At 40.3% G+C, this 23,678-nt stretch overlaps 1 protein-coding gene across 4 annotated transcripts in view; it reads right to left on the bottom strand.

The window, feature by feature from the left end:
* NPY2R (neuropeptide Y receptor Y2) overlaps positions 1–23,678 on the bottom strand; it is a 48,687-nt gene that overhangs the window by 11,223 nt on the left and 13,786 nt on the right. The window contains exons 2-4 of one of the 4 annotated variants that reach the window (XR_005599667.1): positions 16,781–16,888; positions 8,864–8,974; positions 4,707–5,561 (exon numbers count right to left, since the gene is read on the bottom strand). The gene's annotated coding sequence lies outside the window, so the exon portion shown is untranslated. Of the gene's footprint in view, positions 1–1,683; positions 1,740–4,706; positions 5,562–8,863; positions 8,975–16,780; positions 16,889–23,678 lie in introns of those variants that run through there. The other 3 variants (XR_005599669.1, XR_005599668.1, XM_039542171.1) reach the window with 3 other exon arrangements.

The following is a 23,678-nucleotide window of genomic DNA, read 5'->3' as shown; positions in this document are numbered from 1 at the left end:
TGGAAGTACCATTCACCGTAAGTCAAATGTCGTAAAATCAAGGGCTGCCTGTACTTGTTCTTACTTAAAATCACTTTGTAGTTAATACACTTTTTATTATTTTATGTAATCCAGTGGGTTTAAACTGAAGTGTCTAGGTAACTCCATTTAAGGCAATAAAATACCATATTATTCCCTTAAAGGAGTAACGGATTTAATATTTCTGAACGGTCCAGGAGAGGGCTGGGCCATACAGGACAATTTCAGGGGGGAAATCTGAGACTGGGGGTATGTTGGCATCATCCTGACGTACAATCAAGGCTGCCAAGAGCCAGGGTGTAACTGGCAGGCCTTCGTTACACACAGACACTCAGGCTATAGCTTGCATGCTGGAAGGCTGTTTGTGAATGGCCCAGGTGGGAGCTACTTCAGCAAGGCATTGCAAGGCACCCAGGATCTGTATTGCGTGCCAATATGTCACACTGTGCCGTACCTGTTTAATGACTCTCAGCTTTTAAAAAAAAAAGCTATCCCAGCAAACTCCATCCTGCCTCAGTTTTGCCTGAGGGAAAACCAGATGTTTCTGTAAATATCTCAGAAGTTCACTGTCCCACTGAAGCAAAGGAAAGTCCCTTGCATGCTTACAGTATTATCCAGGTTACTCTCATGGTGCAGCAGTTACTTGATAAGGCTCATTTTATTTGTGAATTCCTAGTATAAACAGTATTTCTGCACCAAGTAAATACTACCACTGCGATAGCACCAGATTCTGATCCTCTTACTCTTGCTGGGTACATCTTAATATCTGTGACTTCAATGACACTAATCATAGAGTAAGACTGGTCCTGAAAACCCAAAAACAATTGAAAGTGCACAAAAAAAGCCTGCATTTAAATAAACTATGTAATTATTCTCAGCCAGATCACAACACCCTTATTCTCATTGGCCAGCAGTAATTCACACAAATAGTCCCTCAGATATTACTGATGACAATGTTCACTCAAATAGGAATAACTGATGGCCAGCGTGAGGAAGGGTTTGGCCTCAATTTGGGGTGACGTATGAGACATGTATGAGCCATTGCTTTTGACTTCTGCACCCCTTGTATGTAGACTATATTTGTAAATGGGGTGTAGGTGCTTCTGAAAATTTTACCCATAATGCTTAAAATGGGATATCAAATTATAAAACTATTTAAATAAAGTATCATGAATTATCTCGCACCCTGGTTGCTAGATAACGGGCCCAATCCAGTTTTCACTCAGGCAAAATTCCCAAATGAAGATGGGGAGAATTTTGCCTGACTAAAAACTGCCAGATCAAGGCTACAAAATATTGTAAATTTTTTCAAGCATTTGACTGTACATTACCCCACCAGAAGGCAAAGCTAAGTCATGTGGAAACAGAAAATCGTTCTTAATAAATATACATTGCACTCTATTGTTAAGGCATTTTACAATATATTTAGATTTTAAAATTTTAGATAAAAATCACTCCAACTATACTGTATATCTGTGAGAGAGAGAGGGCTTGTCATGGCAGATTCCCCACTCTGGCACTCCAAGTGCAGAAGGTGGGGGCCCATAAGGATTCTAAAAATTAATACTTGCCAGTTTGGGCTTATATTAAACTCTCAAGGTTACTGCTTTTCTCTGACCTTGGATTTGTAGATGCTGCCACCACCCAGGAAGGTGCACTTGGGAATTCCTTCCTGTGGGGTACCCTTAAACCCATTCACACACACCCCATCTGGGGAAGAGCTGAGAAGAAAACAAAGGAAATTAGCTGTTGCACAACCTCTTAGGACACAAAAATCCAATTTTGGTCTTAAAAAAGGTAAATTTTATTAATAAAAAAGAAGAAAATACATCTGGGACTTAGGCATTTGCTAGATTAAAAAGAAAAATTACAAGAATTAAGCATCAAGAATAGCTCTCTTGAGGTCCAGCTTAAAGGTTACAAGCAAAACAAAAGCACCTGGGGTTAGCACAGTCAAATCCACAAGCCATAAAGAAATAAAAGGGATAAACCTAATCATGACTTCCTGATCTACATTTCCTGATCTACTTACATAGCTGGAGTTTTCGATCAGTAGTTCTAGGTATGGTACTGATATTTTTTTATACCTGGCCCAAGCTTCTTACAGCATAACTGCTTCCTATCTGCCTCTCCCCGAGAATGATAGACAGATAAAAGGGGAGTCTTGTTTTAATTTTAAAAAGTTCTAGCCTTCCCATTGGCTCTTTTGGCCAGGTGCCCACTTACTGCTATGCATAGGTAAAAGGAAGTGAGACTTTTTAACCCTTTACAGGTAGAGTAATTAGAGAACAGCTACTAAGAGGGATTTTATAGCTACTGGCTGGCTGAGTGTCCATAAAAGGGAGCTCCCCCCCCCTCCACCCATTCATCACAGGGCTTTACTGATTTTTTTGGTTAGATTAATTAAGGAGTGTAACATTTTTATAACCATTATATCTTTCAATGTTAATTTACAGGAGAACATAAAAGAAAGCAATTTAAGAGTACTTTAAATGTAAATGATTTATAAAGTTTACACTAACAGAGAGGTATTTTTAATGAGGAATTCAGCATGCAATGCAGTGGAAACCTTCAACAGATTACTTGAAATATGTTGCTTCAGAAATCAAAGAAGTGCATTCTGTTAATTTAAGTGATTTCATGCGTTAAATATTTACTATTGAAAGGAAACATAATATAGATGAGATTGTAAACTCTTTGTGGTATGGGCCATCTTTTTGTTCTGTTTGTAAATAATATTTTGTTCTGTGTTTGGAAAATTAATGTTACTTGTGGAGTGGCTTATATGAAATTACTTACATGAAATCAGTCCAGTTCCTATTGTTTTGTTTGTTTTTATTTATAATAATACCAAACTGTACTAGACACCAAAACAAAGAGTCTCTGCTGAAGACCTTTAAATAATTTGTCATGATATGACAAACGTCAACTAACAAAGGAGGAGGGCAGGATCAGGGCAACAATAATATGACCGTGCATTTACGTGGTGCGATATGCACCGTCCATCTCACAAACCACCAGAGTTGGCACAGCAATCTCAGTAAAGAGGCTAACGACAGAACCACCATGGCTGATTCAATCAGGTCTGCACTGAGCTAGTGTGGGAAAGTTTCAACATTTACTGCCCATTGCATTCTTACTGTACGGATAGAGAGAGGACTTCGCTTTCCAGTAATGATGGTCTTTGGAAGTCAGTGGAGTTTACCTGCTTATGTCAGCAGTGAATTTGGCCCCAGATTAAAATGCTAAAAAATGAATTTCGTAGTTTGTCCTTGGTTTCTGTGTATAGACCGTTGGTGTAAAATCACAGAAGTGAATGGAGTTACTGACAAATCAAATTCTGCTGTATCACAGAACCACCACAGTTGGCAGACTTTGTTCAGAAAATGCCCAGAATCAGATCATCAGGAGTGCAGGATCAGACCTGAGATACATTGGCAGAGATGAGTAAGGAAGTTTGCATAATGCCTGCTCCCACTGTGCTTTGTTCAAGCCAATTTTTTTCTTTCACTTACACTAAATTTACTTTGTGTGGGAAAACTATTACACCCATCAGAGCTGAGTGAAATTTTTTGACCACAAAAACTTTACAGCAAAAAATGCAAATTCAAGTCACCCAAAACACTGAGCAAATTCACGTCAATTTTGCCAAATTGTTTTTGGGCTGGAAAACTTTTTTTAAAATTAAAAAATCTGAAACATTTAATTTTGACATTTTCAAAATGAACCATTTCTATTTTTTCTTCCATTATATTAAAAGAAAAATAATCTAACACTCAAAAGCTGAATAAAACTTTTAGTTTAACCCAAAATGAATTTTTTCCAACTTTTGAATTGGCCAAATTTTTTTTGAAAAACTTTTTTTTCCTGCTCAACCCCAAAAATGTTTGGCTTAGGACTGCCAACAAACTGGAAAAGAAGAAAAAGGGGAGGGAAAAAAAATCTACCTTGGCACACTAACCTTTAAAAGTAAGGAGTGTTCTGTAGCATGCAAATTTGGTCCAAATCCCTCAAATTCTTATTCATACATGAGTGAGGGTTTGAAAATGGAGCTTTATATGTAACACTGGTAGACCTGTTTAAAACACACACACACGGCATTCCCTGAAAGTGTGACCTTAAGAAAACAAATTTGTCTTATCTAAGATTTCTCATATAGTGCCTGTCACCATGGTATCTAGTCACTGCACAAAATTTAAAGCCCAGAAAAAAGTTTTATGAGTAAAGTATCCAGTCACACTATTTTATTACAAATCTAAGTGTGTGTGTGTGTGTGTATAAACCCATTTTTTTTTGTATTTCCTCTTACGAGATTCAGTATGAAATATCTGATTCTCTATATATTTTTTTCAACCTAAAATAGGATATAACTTTAACTGTATGTACACACAGGTCAGGTATATTTGCCTTGGAAGATTATGAAGCGAATGGGAATAACTGGTAGACCTTCAAGGGTACCAATTTCAGATTGCTAAAAATACATAGAGATTCTAGCGAAAGCCCACCAGTTAATAATCACCAACCAGCTCAAAAACCACTCAGCTTGCTAAAGGCTTGATTCTGTAGCCTGTTTGTCTGCAAACTATGACAAAATTTAACAGGAGTTGAACACACTGAACAGCTGTGGAACTGAGCACTTTGTTTTCCAATACAGTCCTTTCAAAGTATAACATACAAAAATACTACATTCTAAGAATTCTAAGGTTGCAAAGTGAAGCACTCAAACGTTGGGCAACCTTAATTCAGGGATTTCCTATGTGACATTAATTCAACCTCCCTTGAGTATATGTATTAAGATAGGAAGAGATTATGTAAGTAAAGACTATTTTTTCCACAGGATCCCTGACTCATTCAGTGCACAGAATGGATAATGCTTAATTAATGGATAGCTTTTCAATATTTCTCTATCATTTGATGTGTGGCTTCATGCATTCTTTACCGCACACTATCCTAATCAACTTTCTAATTGTGCTCTAATTCTATCACTTTACAAACGTTAATAAATTTCTCTTCACAATGCCCCTGTGAGGTGCAGTTATAGGGTCGAGCCCCATTTTACTGTTGGGGAGCTAAGGACTTGTCTATGTGGTGGAATTGATTGAAATAATTTCTTGTGTGGACACACTTTTCTGGAATAAAAATAATTTCTTTGTGTAGACAAGTATTGAGGCACAGAGATTAAAGTCAAAAGTGTCCACTAACTTTGAAAATATCATATTTAGCACTCAGCGTATTCAGCATTTAATAACACTTTATGTTGCAAGCACAGCTCCCGTTGACCTCAGCTGCAGCTGAGAGTTCTCAGCATTTCTGCAAGTCAGATCCCAGACATCTCAAGTTGGGTACCCAGAAAACAAGGAACACACAGTGGCCAACTGTGAAAATGTTAGTTTACATGACTTGCCTAGCATCACACAGGAATTTTGTGCAGAGGCAGGGGTATAATCAAATTATCCAGAGTAGCATTCAACTGCCTTAGCCACATGATCAATTCTTTCTCTTCTTGCAGTTCCCTGCCTTATTCGCCACACACCTTCCAACTTCTGCAAAAAAAAAAAAAAAAGCAGGTGTCTCCTTCACAATTCATTCCCAGAGGATTATCTGTCCTGTGCAACACACAACCAACCTTAACTCTGGCATTTCCTAACTTTTGAGTGCTTGACTGTTCCAAATTAATGTTTGTTTGGGGGTTTTTTTGTAGGTTTTATTATGTAATTTCGTAAGTTTTAAAAAGAAACCTTAAACACTAGGAAAAAACAATTTCAGCATGTGGAACCATTTTTATCAGTCAGCAGCATGGCTAGTATCCTCTACCACTTGAGCTGATGGAGTACAGTAGAACCTCAGAGTTATGAACACCAGAGTTGTGAACTGACCAGTCAACCACACGCCTCATTTGGAACAGGAAGTACACAATCAGGCAGAAGCAGAGCCCCTCCCCCACCCCAAAAGGAAAGAAAGAAAGAAAATGTAGTACAGTACTGTGTTAAATGTAATATACTTAAAGGAAAAGCAGCATTTTTCTTCTTCATAGTAAAGTTTCAAAGCTCTATTAAGTCAATGTTCACTTGTAAACTTTTGAAAGAACAAACCTAATGTTTTGTTCAGAAGGCTGTTATTGTGTCTGCAAACCTGCCACTAGAGAGGGATAGAGATGCATACGCTGCCAGTAGATGTCAGTGCTGAGATTCAGGAATAAGGGGTTCAATTGCAGGTTTTGTAGGGGAGTGTGGTCGATTAGTTAGACCCTTCTGATTGTATTCCCCTCTTGCCCAACTCCTGCTCTGCCCCACCCCCACTGTCTCCTTCAATTCTATGTCCCCCTCCCTAGCTCCTGACCATGCCCTCCTCCAACGTCCCCCATTCCATGGCTCCTGCTCTCCCTCTCCCCCCCTCCCCCAGCTATTGCCCTCATTCCCACCTCTGTTTCTTCCTGCCCTCTCGTTCCTATTCAACCCTCTGTCTTCTGCCCCTGGCACTGTGCTGATCACTGAATTTTTGGTTTGCTGGCAGTTCTTGGAGTCGAGAGGGTAGGGGTTGGTTTGGGTCAAACTGAAACAACTTTTTTTTTCTTTTTCTTTTTTTTTTTTTGGTGAATTGAAAAAGTAGGAAAAATTTCCATTTGGGTCAAATGAAACATTTTGTTTCCTGTAATTTTTTTTAAAAAGGTAACAAAGGTCTCAATTCACAGCTGAGGCAGTAGGGTTTCTCCCTTAGCCCAGTGGTCAGGGCCTTGTCTTAGAATGTGGGAGACCCAAGTTTGAATTCCTGCTGTAGAGCAGAGACTGGAACCCAGGTCTCCTCCTTCCCAGGAGAGTGCTCCAACCATTGGTTATAGACATTTTCTCTACTGCTCTCTGTCTGGCCCAATGGCTATTCATGTATTTTTATGCAAAGTGAGACAGCTTCAAAAGGAAGGATTGAGAGACCCACCCCAGAATGGCCCATCAGAAGGTGGTAGGGTACACTCCTGGGATGTAGGAGAAGATAATTGTTCCAGTTGCTGCTCCAGAGCAGAAGTTTGAAGCAGAGTCTCCCACATATCAGGACCATGACCTAAGCACTGGGATAAAGACTGTGAGGGAGAACTCCCTCCCCCTAAAATTCCTTTGGCCAAATCTGCATTTTTTTGGCAAATAAACTGTTCACCTGAAAAAATTCACCTTGCTCTCACCCCATCTCAAAAAATATGTATTGGAATTGGAAAAGCTTCAGAAAAGGGCAACAAAATGATTAGGGGTATGGAATGGAGAGATTAATAAGACTGGGACATTTCAGTTTAGAAAAGATGACTAAGAGGGGATATGATAGAGGTCTATAAAGTCATGACTGATGTGGAGGAAGTAAATAAGGAAGTGTTATTTATTCCTCCTCATAACACAAGAACTAGGGGTCACCAAATGAAATTAATAGGCAGCATATTTAAGAACAAACAAAAGTAAGTATTTCTTCACACAACGCAGTCAACCTGTGGAACTCCTTGGCCTTCACAACATCCTCTGGCAAGATAACAGGGTTCAAAAAAGAACTAGATAAGTTCATGGAGGATAGGTCCATCGATGGCTATTAGGATGGGCAGGGATGGTGTCCCTAGCCTGTGTTTGCCAGAAGCCAGGAATGGGCGAGAGGGGATGGAATACTTGCTGATTACCTGTTCTGTTCATTCCCTCTGGGGTACCTGGCATTGGCCATTGTTGGAAGAAAGGATAGTGGGCTAGATAGACCTTTGTTCTGACCCAGTATGGCTGTTCTTATGCTTATGCTCCCTCCTGACTCATGCCTCTGCTATACAACCCCACAGTTCCTATCCCCTTCTGTCTGTGCTCCTGTTCTCCTTATTCTTGTTCAGCATGAGAACAGAAGAAAGTGACTTTTCCTGTGATTCCTTACCATTATCCCATCACAGTAAATAAGGGCAGAATTTGGAACTCTGCCTCTTCAGTTAGCTACTCAGAGCTGACGAATGACCAGGCAGTTTCACGTGGCCCTAATTTACTGGTAATAGTCTATGCAGTGCAAATGTATTATGGGCTGGTTAGTGGCAGAACAATGAATATCTGTAATAGGGATTTATAATGACTCATAATTTTGTTGGTTTGCTACCTCGTCTCAGGCCTTTATAATGAAATTGTAGGTTGTGCAAAAATCAATTGTCTAATTGTATTTACTTGGCAAAGAAATAAAACAGGAAAATCAAACAGACGAGCCTGCGGTGTTTATTCCTTCTCCCACAAAAATCCAGCACATTTTATCTGAAATTATACTGCTAGATGGTGTCTCTTTATACCAAACTTGCATGGTGTGGTTTTCAGAAGAACCTAAGGAAACTAAGTGCCCATCACCTATTAAAAGCTAACAGGAGTTGGGTGCATAACATGCTTAGTCTCCTTTAAAATGCCCAGCCATAAAGTTGTAAATCCATATACTGTATCCAAGCCATGCACGCATAAGTATTATTGCTGGCTATTCAGCAAGTAACATCTATGTCAAGGAATGAGTCAGAAAACCCAGAAAGCGCTATAGCTCAAGGGTTTGATTCATCACAGAAAATATTTAACTTTAGTAACTTGCATCATTTTCCTCAGATCTTATAAATAAAGTCAATTTATGATGTATTTGGGACACCTAGTATGAAAATAACCCAGGTATGGAATGCAGTTTGGTTAAAAATAATAAGCACTGTTCTTCCCAGCCCAGGAATAGGGGTGGGGAAGTAGACTGCAGTGGAGGTCTGATACCAGCTTTGTGCTCTATTTCCAGGGAAGGGTGTCACTGCATCCCCTAAAACTTCACAGAAAAACATTAAATAAAGCTAAGAAAGACATGTTTATTGGCCTGCACTTACTTGCCCTTTTGAGGTCATCTGAAGTTCTGAGGGATGGGGGCTGTACAGCTAACAAGGTTCCTTGAAGTGCCAGTTACTTCCTGGAAGCTGCTGAGCCACTCTCAACTCCCACTGCAATATATAGTAGTTAAAGACCACATCTTGCTCCCACTGAAGTTAGGGAGTAACACCTGCATTGACTTCAGTGGGAGAGGGATTCGGCTATTAGATTGTAAGTTCTCTTTGTCCAGGAACTTTGCTCAGGAGTTATTTGATTTTCTTTGTACTTCTCTGTAAAGCACTTAGCATGTTTCTGCCACTGTGTAACTATCCTAGGGTTTGATATATTGTAGGTACACCAGGAATATGTTGCTGCCCCTTTGCTGAGCAGTAGCAGCTGTTGAGGCCTTGCAGGAAACTTGCCAGTTGATCATTCAAGGAAAAATTGGTGACACAGCATTGGGGTATTTTCTTGGGGCAATTGGTTTATTTATAAAATGTACACCACTCATGATTTCTTGAACAGATGTGGTCACAAACTGCAAACAGGCAACTCCCTTTTGCAGAAGTCTCAAGCGGGACATTGCTATCTTATCACCAAGACACAGCAGTCTTTGGCCTCCAGACTCTCACAGTTTCAACATACTATTATATGTTCCTCCCTCAACCCCTGTGCTTTTCACCTGGGAATACCCCTAAACCAAAAGCAGGTCACTAGGACCAAAAAATGATCTTGGGCAACAAACATCCTTCTGTGCAGATGCTTTGAATAGGAACCTCAGAAAAGCTTTGACTGTCCAGACAAAGGACGCTTTACCCTGCACAATCCCCTTAACTGTTTAAGTGTGATGAATCTTGAATGTATATACAGCAGTGACTTTTAACATGTATGATATTGTCACCTGTTGCATTACTATGGGGCGAACTGAGTCGGCCACCTCAGGTGCCAGACTGGGGGGCAGGAAGAGGGATGCCACTAGGACCTAGAGTGTAGAAAATTGTCTGCTGCTTTTGCATATGTATTCTGTCTGCTCTAGATGCACAGAGATGGTGGAGTGCTGAGCTGGAGGAGGGAGCGCACAAGAGACATAACAGGCAGGCAGGCAGAAAAGGTGAGAGGGAATAACAGAAAGCAGCAGGAGCTGCAGGGAGAGAGAGGAGGAGGAGCCTCTTATGTACCTCTCTAGCATCCCCAGGAGCCTGGACTGATTAACACCAGCTTCTCAGGGAGCTTCCTGTTTCCTGCTGCTTCCATGAACCCACTTGAGGAGAACAGGCAGTCAACTGAAGTAGTAGGAGCCAGTTAGGCCTTTAAGATGCTGATATCTTCCCTCACTCAGGCCCTGCTACCAGCCTGCTTATTTATCCCTTTCAATCGAGTGTTGAGAGCCACTATAGCGGGCACAGAACAGCAGTAATGAATGAAAGAATAAAATGCCCCTCTGGGGCAGCATTCAGAGAAAGAAAGAAAGCAAAGGAAGCTTTTCTATCTAAGCAGGAAGGAGCTCTCCTGAGATACACAGACACAAATGTTCATGGTTAGCCTTCCGGCCCCAGTGAGGATGTGAGTGGTGAGGAGATGACTGATCTTCCAGTTAGTCAGAATTCAGGTGACGTGGCAGCTACTGCAGCATCCATATCTCCATCTCAAATGGATGTAACCATGCACATTCCTGAAGAAAAGTGTAGACCAGAGAAGAGTGTGGTGGAGGCGCAAGAAACAGCTGCTGCTGAGTTTAGTTCCTTAAGTCTAGATGATCCAGGACTATGGACCCACTTGAGCAGTAGCCTGAGGGACTTCCTTGTACTTGGCCACAGCAAGTGAAAAACTTCATGTTCCCCAAAGACAACATCCAACACATTACTCATGTGAAATCCCCAATGGTGACAAAGTGGAGAGGCCCTGGCTTATGTAATCAAGAACTCAGAATGCTGCATACTGTTTTTGTTGCAAACTCTTCCTGTCTAATGTTCCAGCCACATTGGGTTCTACAGGAACAAAGGACTGGAAAAAAGCTGGCTAGAAATCTGGCATGCCATGAGAAGGCAGCAAATCACCAGAGAGCATTTCATAGGTGGAAAGAGCTTGAGATGAGACTAAGGTTAAAGGCCACCATAGATGATCAGCATCAAGAGAAGATTGCATCAGAGTCTCTTTACTGGAAAAATGTTCTGAAAAGGCTCATTGCCATTGTGAGAGTGCTTGCTACCCAAAACCTAGCAGTGCCTGGCACTTCAGATCAGCTGTATGTGCCAAACAATGGAAACTTCCTTAAAATTGTGGAGCTGATGGCTGAGTTTGATGCTGTGCTCCAGGAGCATCTAAGAAGAGTCACCACTCAAGAAATGTACACACACCACTACCGTGGAAAAACAATTCAAAATGAGATCATATAGTTATTGCCAACAAAAGTCAAACAAAAAAGATTGTGGCAGATCTGAAGTCAGCAAGATATTACTGTTATTCTGGACTGCACACCTGTCATCAGCCACACAGAACAAATGACTTTAATGCTGTATTTTGTAACAACAACAACAGAACCTAGTGAAAATGTCCCTGCAGCGGTGACTGTCAGAGCATTTTCTAGAATTTATTGATATTGATGATACTACAGGAGCTGGTATGACAAATGTGCTTCTTAAAGCTGGAAGATATGGGAATTGCGATAGCTGACATGAGAGGTCAGGGCTACGATAATGGTGCCAACATGAGAGGAAAGAACAAAGGAGTGCGGACATGGATCCATGAGTTAAACCCTTGAGGATTTTTTTGTCCCGTGCAGTTCTCGTTCATTGAATTTGGTGGTCAGTGATGCAGCATCAGCTTGTAGTGAGGCTGCTGACTTTTTTAACGTAATTCAAAGCATCTATGTATTTTTCTCTGCATCAACTCATCGATGGCAAATTGTGAAACAACATCTGGGAAAATCCTCTCTGACACTGAAACCACTGAGTGCCACACGATGGGAAAAGTAGAGTGGGGAGGCGATAAAGCCTATCAAACACCAAATTGGGAAGACAGATGATGCCATAGTTGCCATCATGGAGGATAATGCTATGACAGGAACTGTTCGTGAGAGAACAGTGGCAGAGGGAAATGGAATCACCAGAAACATACATAACTTCAAATTTCTGTGTGGCTTAGTGTTGTGGCATGACATATTGTTTGAAATAAATGTTGTAAGCAAGAGACTCCAGGATGTTGACCTTGATATATCTGGAGCAATGGAACAACTGGACAAAGCAAAGTCTTACCTACAGTCTTACCGGTCAGATGAGGGATTTCAAAACGTTCTGAAGAGTGCACAGAAGTTGGCAGAGGAATTTCACACTGATGCTATTTTCCCATCCATTCAAGAATACAGGAGTCCCCAAAGAAGATGACATTTTGATTACGAGGCACGGACCCCAAACAACAATTCAAAGTTGAATTCTTTAACCGGGTGCTAGATTATGCAATACAGTCAGTTGAAGAACATTCCACGTAGCTCAAGGAACACAGCAGTATATTTGGGATGTTGTATGATATTCCAAAACGCCTCGCTATACCTGAAGAAGGCCTAAACCAGCAATGCAGAGCACTAGAGACAGTGACACATGACGATGTGCACGATATTGATGTGAGTGATTTAGGTGATGTACTGAAAGCCCTTTCAAGATACATTTCAGCAGAATCAACTCCAAAGGCTGTTCTGGAATATATGTGCACAAATAAGATGACCACCCTCTTTCCAACTGCTTTTGTTGCTCTGCGCATACTTCTAACACTTCCTGTAACAGTTGCCAGTGGAGAATGCAGCTTCTCCAAGCTGAAATTAATAAAACACACCTATGCTCCACAATGACACAGGAGAGGCTGGTCGGCCTTGCAACCATCTCAATAGAGCATGAACTGGCCCAGATCGTGGACCTTCAGGAAGTAATTCAAATCTTTGCAACCAAGAAGGCACGGAAAGCACCCCTTTGATTATTCAAACAGAAAAATGCCAGTGTTTACTATGCAGACAAGAAAAGTTACATTTGCTGTTCAGGCATTTGAAAGTTAAGTGTTACTTAACATTTTTGAACAAGGTATTTTAAGTTGTTAGTTCTCCTTTACTGGGGTAGGTAGCAGAGCAGTACCATGAGGGGAGTAGAACAGGAAGAAAGCAGAATTGAGACCTTTCAAAGGTTTTGGCCCGAGCAAGGGGGAATGTGGGCATCATTTGTGCTCCCAGCCTCAGGTGCCAAAATGTTGTGGGGCGGCTCTGTAAACATACACAGTGTAGGCAGTGAAAATTGAGTCACATGCTCTAATATAAACATGCTCACACTTAATTCTTTTAGTGACCTTTCCAGATTTGTTTAGTTTTCATTGTTAACAGGTTTAGTATTCAAGCCGGAGAGAACTAAACTCCTTTTTCAGCCTGCACAATGTTGAGAGGAACAACAGAGCATGGGTCACCATTTATACATAAGAAAAAAAAATGTTGGTTTAATAGAGAGGACACATTTAGAAGCATTGCACTCACCCCTTTCCTCTAGTAAACTCAGTAGAACTGGTGCATTAATGCCATGTTACTCATTTATGGCCAAGTGTCAGAGCATAAAGTGCTGAAACAATGTTCAAACATCTCCCATACTGAAGATTGCTTTTCTATGGAAGGCGTCCATTTGTACTGGAGGGGTCCATGTTAAAAAACAATCTTCAAATGAATTTAATACAAGCTTTTAAATTCAGCTCAATACAAGATTACTGCAAACCCTTAACAAGGCAGGTGGCAGCCTCATCTATGACATACTCCCAGTCATTTTGTCTTTATTCACAGCAGGGCTGATCCCATCCACCTATAGGACAAAGCTGGGGTTGTATAAACAATCACTAGAGAGCCTGCCATTCGTTGAACTTTTATTGATGCAGGAGCTGGCCCAAACTTTGTCAAAAGGTGAACAAAACAAGCTCATGATATCACTTCAAAGAGGTGATATTGTGGCAGGCCAAGTTAAAAACTGAGGGCCATATGCTTTGCTACCCTTACTCATGTTGTGTAGCAATTCACTCCAAGACTAGTCCCATTGGTTTGAATAAGATGCCATTCATTTCTCAAGTACTGCAATTATCAGCTCCTTATCCAGAACATGGCCCTGCCCTCCTCCAAGGAAGGAAGCCCTGTGCTGAGTCACATTGCATGAGCTTCCTTTTACCCAGTTTTCCCCAAATCATCCCAGAACCAATGGGGCAGGGCCAAAGTACCCTAGAAACTGTGTTGATTCTGGGATCTACAGCAGGTTCAGGCCACCCACTCAAAGGCCCTGTAGTGCCTCATCACTGGCTTGGAGAACACTGAACCACAAATCAGGGAATGAGGTCCATGTGGGAACTATGCTGCCAAGGTTTCCCACACTAGCAGCTGGCCCTGGAACTCATGATGAAGAAGATTTCCACAGTACAGAGTATGATCCACAGAAAAGATAATGTGACCTTTGGTTGTATTAGCTTTACTATGGATCCCCTACAGGGCTGGTGGGTGCATGTTCTATACTGTGCCCTGAAACTCTGACTACCTCCCTCCCCTGCATCCCAAACCCAGGGCAGGGGAATATAGTACCATGGAGGTAGCTGAAACACATTGCTACATGGGAAGGGCCAGATCCGTGCAAAAAGGGATGCTCCTCCCAGTGTTACTGATCTAAACTGGCTTCATAGCGCCAATCCTTGGAATAGCACTAAGTCATCTGAAGAGATTTTCTATGCTTTTTTTAAATATACATCTACACATAGCTGGATATGCACTGGTTGCCAGTGGACTGACAAACTAAGAAAAACTTACCAAGGACACATCCCATTCAAAAGCCTTGCCTTCTTCATGCAAAGATGGTGGCCTACACTCTATGACCTAGACCATTACTTTGCATAGTCTAATATAGCCTGGAAAGTGGAAGTCTCCTTGGTTAAAGCTTAAAGCAGCTATTTCAGGGTAATTTCCACTCACTTCTTTTTTTTATTGTATTTCAGCAGGCAGTTAATGGTGAAGGGTATTTCTTGACTAGAAGATCTGTTGTAATTACTAAGAACAGGTTTTGGTTGTTTGTTTTGATGGTGTCTTTTTTTTCCCCTAACAGAACTAGGGAAAATATGAATCTCTGCCAAAAAAAAAAAAGCAGCTTTAAATAGATTTCAGTCTTCATTTTAAATACATAGAATAAATGATATGATGGGGTGGGGGAGGGACAAATTAACATGTTGATCAGAAGGAACTGGTTCAACAACAAGGCTGGCACATACCCACAAGTACAACTCACCTACTGTATGGGCTTGGGTACCCTCACTCAAAAGGGACCAGATTGTGGCCTGGATTGTGCATCTTCATAAGGGAATAACAGGACATACCTGGGTCGCTACACACGGAAGGACAGCAGCTTTCACGGGCCACTGCGTGTCTGTCACCTAAGCATCCTGCACCTGAGGATTGGAATGGACACTAAAGGGAAGGGGATGGTTGGAACCTTAGTTCCACCCCCTCAACATGGCAGCCAGTACTGCACTGGTATGCTGGAACAGGTGTGGTGTGCCAGGCATGGCTGTAGCCCTGGCTCTGTTCCAGCCATAGAGTGGACAGGGCTTTTGAGAGATTGGATCCACTTCCTAGGAAGTGTCTTAGAACAGGCCTTATTAGGAAGAGCACAATCTAAACAAAGCATGTGGTTGGGATTGTCTTCCATTTTGGAGAGTTCATGGGAAGTGAGTGTAAGGTTTCTCTCTTCTCCCTATCTAATCTTTTCCATACCGCTTAGTTTTATTTCACTATTATCTAGTTCTAAATACCCAGTGGATCAGAATGCTCTTTTGCTCCTCCCCTCCCCCCATTCCCTTTCTCCTCTCAGAGAAGAGATTGCAAAGGTTGCTAATTTCACTACACCTCACCAGATGTTTTTAAAGATTGGGATGTGGGGGAGGGGAACCCAACACTATACTTGCCTTTAATATGCATTACTTTTTTTGAAAAAGATGCTTATGGCCACTCATTCATACTCATCAGGTGTCATACCAGACCCAGACAGTTCTCAGGCTTTGTTTTTAATGTCTATTTGCTGTGTCCTAATGCAGAGAAGAGGCATGTCAAATCATGTTGTCTGGGAATGTTACTGCTTCAACCTTTTGCTGAAATGTATTTTTCCTCCATGCTGGAGATTAGGAAAGCAAATAGCTAATCAAAGGGAAGAAAAGATCTGACAGCCTGGTTATCTGGGAGAAGCTGACATTTGAATTAATTTCTGGCTATCTGCTGTGCAAATAACTTACCATTCATATATCCCTATATATAATAGTAGTATTAAAAAAACAAAATCAATCACTTTCTTAATGCTGTTAGATTTGGTTTGCTTTAGATTGATTCAAGCTTGACTTTCCCTGGGGTTGTTATTTAACCTGCAGCACGTTGTTGTGCTGCCCAGAAGCAGACTTGGAGGGAGACCGTGACTACAAGCTTCACCTTTGCTCCAGGATGGAGGGGGAAGTAAACTGATCAGGTCTGTATCTGGCACAGCATATGTCCCTTGGAGCATCAGCACAACTATGCTATTCATGTACTTCGGAGACTGCACCAAGGCTACACCCATTTCCACACCTCTTACCATCTACTCAGCTCTACATGTATGGAAGGAATGTAGTCGTCTTGCAGAGGTTGTGCTCCCCACACTGCTGCTACCCACAGTATCAGTAGTTCACACAGCTCAGTAAGTGAGCACCTTACCCTCCTCACTCCCTTGCACAAGACCCAGGCCACAATTTGGCCCAAAGTGACAACAGCGTGTAATCTAAGGTGTGACAAATAAAAACTTATCATCCCAAGAGAGCACATGAGATCAGGCTGCTGAAGTTGCCATTGTTGCTTGTTTCTTTAGGTGAGCAAAAAAAACCCAACAGATACGGTATTTTAAAATGGTGTAATGACTCACCAGCAACATAAGCAGCAATCACTGTCCTTCGTAAGGTCTATGAATGGGAGAGGGAGGAGAGCCTGAATCATGATGCATCTTAAATATATATGTAGATCCTGATGGAAACTGCAGAGAAAAAAAAAAAGAGCAACTTTTTTAGTAAAAACCCATAAGTAAAGCCAGTCCTGATGTATGACCGTATACTACAAAAGATCAGAAACAAAGCAATGCAAAATTAGAAATACAGATATGTTCTTCTCTTCTATTTACATTGACATTAGATGGTTATGTTACACTTCCACATATTGCTGCCAGACTGGTGGGAAGGAGGAGTGGAAAAGCTGGTTTTGATGGAGATATTTACAGTGTTGTCTTTTTTTGTTGTTTTATTGGAAGTCTCGTTATTTTAAAATGTTTTTTCTTAAAGCCTCAGCTTCTGGAATCAGGAGACTGCAGAGGAATCCAAGCTTTTGTGGGTTTTTTTAAAAAGTCAGTTTTGAACCCTCACGATTGCTGGGGAAAGCTTGAAAATGTGACTCAAGAGCACCATAAAGGCAAAATACCAAAAGCAATATGAAAAGAACCCAACCATTATTTTTTAATCTCAATTTTTAAGACAATCTCATGATTTTGTGGGGTCAGACATGGTTTTTCAGAATCTGGGGTTGGCAACATTTCATACCATCACTTTGGCCCTGATTCAGGAAGACATCCCTACTCAAGACAGCATTTAACATGTACTTAATGCTGTCCTGCATAGGAATGGACTTAAGCATATACTTAAGTGCTTTCCTGAATCGGGGCCTTTGTTTCCAATCTGAGCAATTCCACTCCAGCCCTGATTTAGGATTGTATGAGAGCAGGGCCCCAAACACAAATTATTTGGAAAACTAAAAAGTTACATGCACAAAATTCACTCCACCACTGAGACTTTATCGGCCAAGTTTATGCCTAGAACAGATTTTTACAGCTGAATTAGAACAGCCTAAAATGGAGTTTAAAATGGAAATAGTGAGCCAGCCTCAATAATAGTAGTGACACTTTAATATAGCAATTCATCTTTCTTTTAATAACCTTTTATTGATCTGTAATACCTGTGTGATTGATTTGTTTCAGAAGAAAAGAAAATTAACATGTTTAATAGTTGTGGAACCATTATTACTGTGCAAAAGGACAGGATCTAGAATATGTCAATACAAAATTTCTGTTTTGCAAGCCATGTGCAAACTGTTCATTGATTGAAAAGAGCATGAGATTAAACCATCAGCCTGAATTATTGCAAAGTGCAGCTTTCATATTAAAACACAGTGATTACATCTTAGATAGTATAAAGAGTGCACCACAATGTATACCAGAACAAACTGTAAGAGCAGTTTGATACAGGTTGTCAGAGGGGCCCAGTCAATCTTTGTCAGGCTAGAATAACCATAAATTCCAGTAAATGCACCACTCTTTTCATATAGAAATATCCCTGTGAAGTAGTCAGGAGAGAGCTGCCAATCAAATACTATAGCTCAGAGCCTCCCCTACATAACTGTTCTCCTGTGGACAGGATGGGATGACATTAAACATTCAGTTGGGCTGTTTCACAGGGGTTTTTTTTCTCTCCAAGTGTCAGAGCTATTTATGAAATAAATCATTCTCTAAGCTGCCACTTAACTTATTAGTCTTCTTTCGAATGATAGTACCAGGAAGCCTACCCATCATGTTGTTTTCACAGGTATTTTAGTAGTCTTCATTCTGCTCTTATTTTTGGAAGCTTGACACTTGTCGTCGTTTCATTTAAACACAGACGTGCCTGATCCTGCACACTCTTCCGATCCCAGCTATTCTTACTCTTGCAATTAGTCCAAGTGAATCAATGGGATAATGCATATGTGAACAAGTGTTTGCAGGCTAACGGTCTGTGTCCATAGTTAATTTCAATGCTTGTCATACATATTAAAGGAAAGATCTCATATACTGGACCAAAATTCTGAAAGTGGAGCTACTTCAAACTTATATCTGTGTGGTTAACATCTGTCTCTAGCACACTATATATAAGTACTTGCCTCTCTTCAAAATATCAAGCTGAACATTTTTAAACATGCTCAAACTCTCTGCAGTCACAGCAGTTGGATATAAGAGGTTTGAGATTATTTCTCTTATATTTCTGTCTGATCTTCCAGCTGTTGCTCAATATTAGATTTACTGAATGAAATCCTCAACCTGTTGAGATCAATGGGAACACTTCCATTGATTTGAATAGGACTAGGATTTCACTCAATACTTGTATTTATTTTTATATAGGTATAATCAAAACAAGCCCTACAAAATGGAGGAAGAATTTCAAAAATTAGTCACAGGAAAACAATTGATTGATTGTACTTTATGATGTCCAAGCACAATGATTAAAAATCAATACTAAAATGATTCACAAAAGACTGAAGATAGATTTATTCATTTCCACGGAGGAAATGAATAAATCTATTAGTCGTCAGCATAACTTTCAAGGGCTCTGTCTAACAGTCTTTACTCAGGCAAAAACTCCATTGACTTAAATTGGATAAAGTTCACAGAATTAGCCCATAATTACAAAAACAAATCCTTAAGAAACCACACAAGGAACCAACAAAAATAGGTGACCTAACAGAGATGGTCTTTAACTAAAGGTCATACTGAAATGATTAGAAACTACAAAGGAATCTACTGAATTTCAAGCAAAAGTCAAGAGCAGTACTTATTTGATTCACAAGAATTTATAATTAAACTATATGTAACTGAACACAATGTTCATAAAATTAAAATGCTTTATTAAAAATAAAACCACATGATAGCTTTGTGCTGTATGTACTTGACTTCCCAGGGATGAAAAATATTATATAAATGCAAAGCACTATAATTTTTGTCTGAGTACAATAGCCCTGGATAGTTAGGTTTTGGTTTTTTTTAAATTATGTGAGTTTTTGAAAAGTTGCATTTAAAATTGGTAATTGATCTTAACATTTCACTGCTATAAGCAAAACCTATTCAGTGCACTGAAGTATTTGGTCCTTTCCTGGATTGGCTGTCAGCTGCTAACATAAGACTTCTATTAAGTATCTGGTTGCCTTCATGAAATCATGTTGAAGGGTTTGTTCAGGCCTGATCCAAAGCTCACTGAAGATAATGGAAATCTCTTCATTGACGTCAAAGGACTAAGGATCAGGTCCTTAATATATATATATATATATATATATATATATATATATATATATATATATATATATATATATATATATATATATATATTAAATTTTTCCTCTATTTTTGTTTCTTCAAAGTGGTTGCTTAAGAAAGCATCTAGTGCAAGTGGCTTTTTGGTGCAGTAGTTCACCTACATGCAATTGTTACTTTCCTTTTGGCTTAGACTACGGTATGCCTACACTTACTTAAAACGCTATAGGGGCACAGCTGCACTACAGGGCACTGTAGCACGTCAGTCTAGGCACTATCTATGCTGATTGGAGGGATTCTCTCATCGGTGTAGATAATCCATCTCCCTAAGTGGTGATAGCTAGGTTGATGGAACAATTCTTCCGTCGACCAAGTGCTGTCTATGTCGGGACTTGGGCAGGCTTAGCTACACCACTCAGGGGTGTGGATTTTTCACACCCTTGACTAACATAGTTATGCCTAATTTTCTAGTATAGACTAGGCCTACATATCTTGTGCCATGGTCATTTGTAGAAGCTGTAATGTCAGAGAGTTACTTAACATTCTCTTCCAAGGACCACCATGCCCTAAACTACCTCCAGCAGCACCACTTCATGACTTTACACAACACTCTTATAAAAGCCACACACAGCAAAGCCTCACTAATTCATCCTAATAGCTGGATACTGTGACACTAAAGTGCAATTATCTAGTATGAAAAATGGTAATTGCCCAAACCAGAACTCCAGATCCAAACACCCAGAATCTGAAACTAAGTTCCTGCACTGGCCATGCCCAACTCTTGCCCCTTGGCCCATCCTAACAGCTCAGTTTTGCTAGGGGGAAGATGTGGGTTTCAAGAAAGTTGCACTGAGCCACCATTTGGGGTGCTTAGCATGGTGCTTTGTTACTCACAATCCAATAAAGTAAAACAAGCAGAGGGAGAGAGAACTGTACTGTGTTCCTAGAACCTATCCCAAGACACTGAGCAACTGGCTGTGTAGCATACTATGTTCTGTATCTGTAAACCTTCAGGCACATTTATGGCTGATCCTGATCATTGCCCTTTTATCAGTTTCTTCTAGGTGCAGCTCTTAAATAGACTCCAGTGAGCCGCTGCTCCAAAAGCTTGATTCTCCCTCTAGAGGATATGAGTGACTTCCATTGACTTCAGTAGAATGCAACACACAACACAATTGCTAGGTATGTAATAAGTCATTACCTACACTTACTGCTCAGACCTGCAGGTTGTTGAGTGCTGCAGTAAGGAGTGCACAGAGCCAAAGTGCTAGCACTGAGCACTAAGGGACAGATTTTCAAAGATACTTACATGCCTACAGATGCAGAAAGCCCTTTTGAAAATCAAAAGGTCCTATCTGCATCTTTAGGCACCTAGATACCTTTCAAATTAGACTCTTCAGAGCCTGATCTGAAGCCCACTGTAGTAGGAGTCTTTCTATTCGGCTTTGGATCAGGCCCTTCACACTTACTCATCACTTATGCAGAAAACCTTTCTGCATAAAAAATATGCACATTGTTCGGCAACGTGATAAATCCCCTTTGTTTGCACTGAGTTGAGCACCAGTGTATAGTGGGAAAGTGGTAGGATATAGCCATGGCACAGCTAGTTAAGTTCTGTCAATCAATGCAATCATCATCCCTCCTGGACATATTTAAGATTTTCAGTAACTTCTACGGCTGCCACCCAGGGGCCTGAGTCTCACATGATAGGAATAAATGCCACTGATTCAATGATCATTAAATAACAACTAAGGGTTATTGTGTAACCTTTCCTCACAACGGTGAGCACTTTCTCACAGGAGACATCCCATTGAAGTCAGTGAGACCACTCCTGTGCTCACCAATATTGATTGAGGGTCACAATCAGGCTTATATGTTGTGCACTGGCATTTCTACTTTCTATGCTCCTGCCAGTAGCACTTGGTGGCCTGCATAACTGAGCCATAAATGAAGCTTATCACAGCGTTTTCAGCCTTGTACTTCTACTGCTACCATTGTTTGTCTTTGTAGCAATGACAGAGGAAAATAATGTTTAACAATTATATTCTCTAGAATTCTTACAGGGCAAATCCAATACTTGCCTCTTGCTCTGTCTGCCCTTTGTGACTATGTCTTCTGTCCACTGGAGACAAAGCTCTGATGATAAAAAGCAGTGTATTTATCAGAAATCTGTAATAATTGAGTTTTTAATTACTCCTTCAAAATGTAAAACATTCATCAGAATGAACCTTCCCCCCCATCCCCGATTAACATTCTGATTAACCATGTGTCCATGTAAATTTCAGATAAGAATGAGCATTCTTAGAAGTTAACGCATATCTCACCCTGGCAATCTCTTGCTCTCTTTCAAATGATTTCAGGGCTATCAAGTACAGGAATATATATCTCCATCCCTCTCTCCCTAGTGGAATAGGTTGCTGACTAGAAGGCGCTTTTTTTTTTTTTTTTTTTTTTTTTGAAGCTGCTCTAGAAAGATAGGTTCTGTGCTGGACCAAATGCAACATGATTACTCCCAATGTACAGTGTGTGTTAAGGACATGGAATAAATACAAGAGAATAAGTTAGTAGAAAACTGGGGTTAATAAAGGAGAAACTAGAAGGAAAATAGCATATAAAGAGACATAGCAGAAAATAGAGTTTTGTTGCTAGGGTCTATTGTGGCCTCACTAGAAATGAATAGATTGTGTCCATTTTTGAACTGCTAATTCCACTTCTCATAATGAGAGAGAACTAAACAATATCAAATTTGTAACACTTATGTCTGCACTCTAATGGAGTGCAAACAGCCATGACTTCTGAAAGAGCTTCAGCTAGTGAAATGACACCTTTACTAGGGATAATGTAATAAGTTCAGATCAGAGTAGAAATGTCATGGATGCTTAGAAGTAGTCTTAATCATAAAGTGGTTATTATATTTCCTAGTGTTATTGGTTTCCTGGCTATTCTTACTTAGGCTTTGAACTGTCTCTGCTTTTTATTCCAGTTCTGCCTTCTCTTTTGCTTCTCCTGAGTCAGAGAAATGGATCAGGAAATCAGCAGAAATCTTTTCTCTGTGGCTGATAAGTAAATTAAAAACAAGGGAGAAAAAACATAAGAAGCCCTGGGGAGGGGTGGGGCTGAAAGATTATTTTTGGTATTTGCCTGATATTGCTGAAAATATTTAAGAAACTGATTTAACACTATCAATTAGCCAGGACTGTATGGCTCTGAATATCAGTAATGGGCTGTATGCCATCCACCTCTGGGTTACAGGTTCAAATCTGGCTTAGGCTGGTAGTTAATGAAACTTGTTAGCACAACAGCAGTGCAATCAGTGTGAAATAAATTGGTGGTCTCAGTCCATTTCCTAGCAGATAACTGTTCACCAAAAAAGAAAAAAAAAGCCAATAGGCACAATTTGCAATCTCATCAAAGAGCTGTTATAAAGATACAAGCGTTACGTGTCTAGAGATGTCAATCTACCATCTTTCAGAAAACATTAAAAATATCCTTGGGCATCTTCTCACTCCAGTGTGTGTGCGTGTGCATGGGCACCCACACACACCTCTTGATGTACATTCCTCTCTGCTGCTGTTATAAAACTGGTCAAGTTTGCCAAGAGAAAAACGATGTTATGAACACCAGTTGTGTTGGAAAAATACAGTAAGTAGTAAAAATCAACAACAGTAATGAACAGTGTCATGTAAAATCCATTAATTAAGAGGCAGAAAATTAAAGGGGG

This window comes from Mauremys reevesii, linkage group 5 (genome assembly GCF_016161935.1).
Source record: "Mauremys reevesii isolate NIE-2019 linkage group 5, ASM1616193v1, whole genome shotgun sequence".
In the NCBI taxonomy this organism is placed as follows: Eukaryota; Metazoa; Chordata; order Testudines; family Geoemydidae; genus Mauremys; species Mauremys reevesii.
This window is presented reverse-complemented; position numbering and strand designations above follow the sequence as displayed.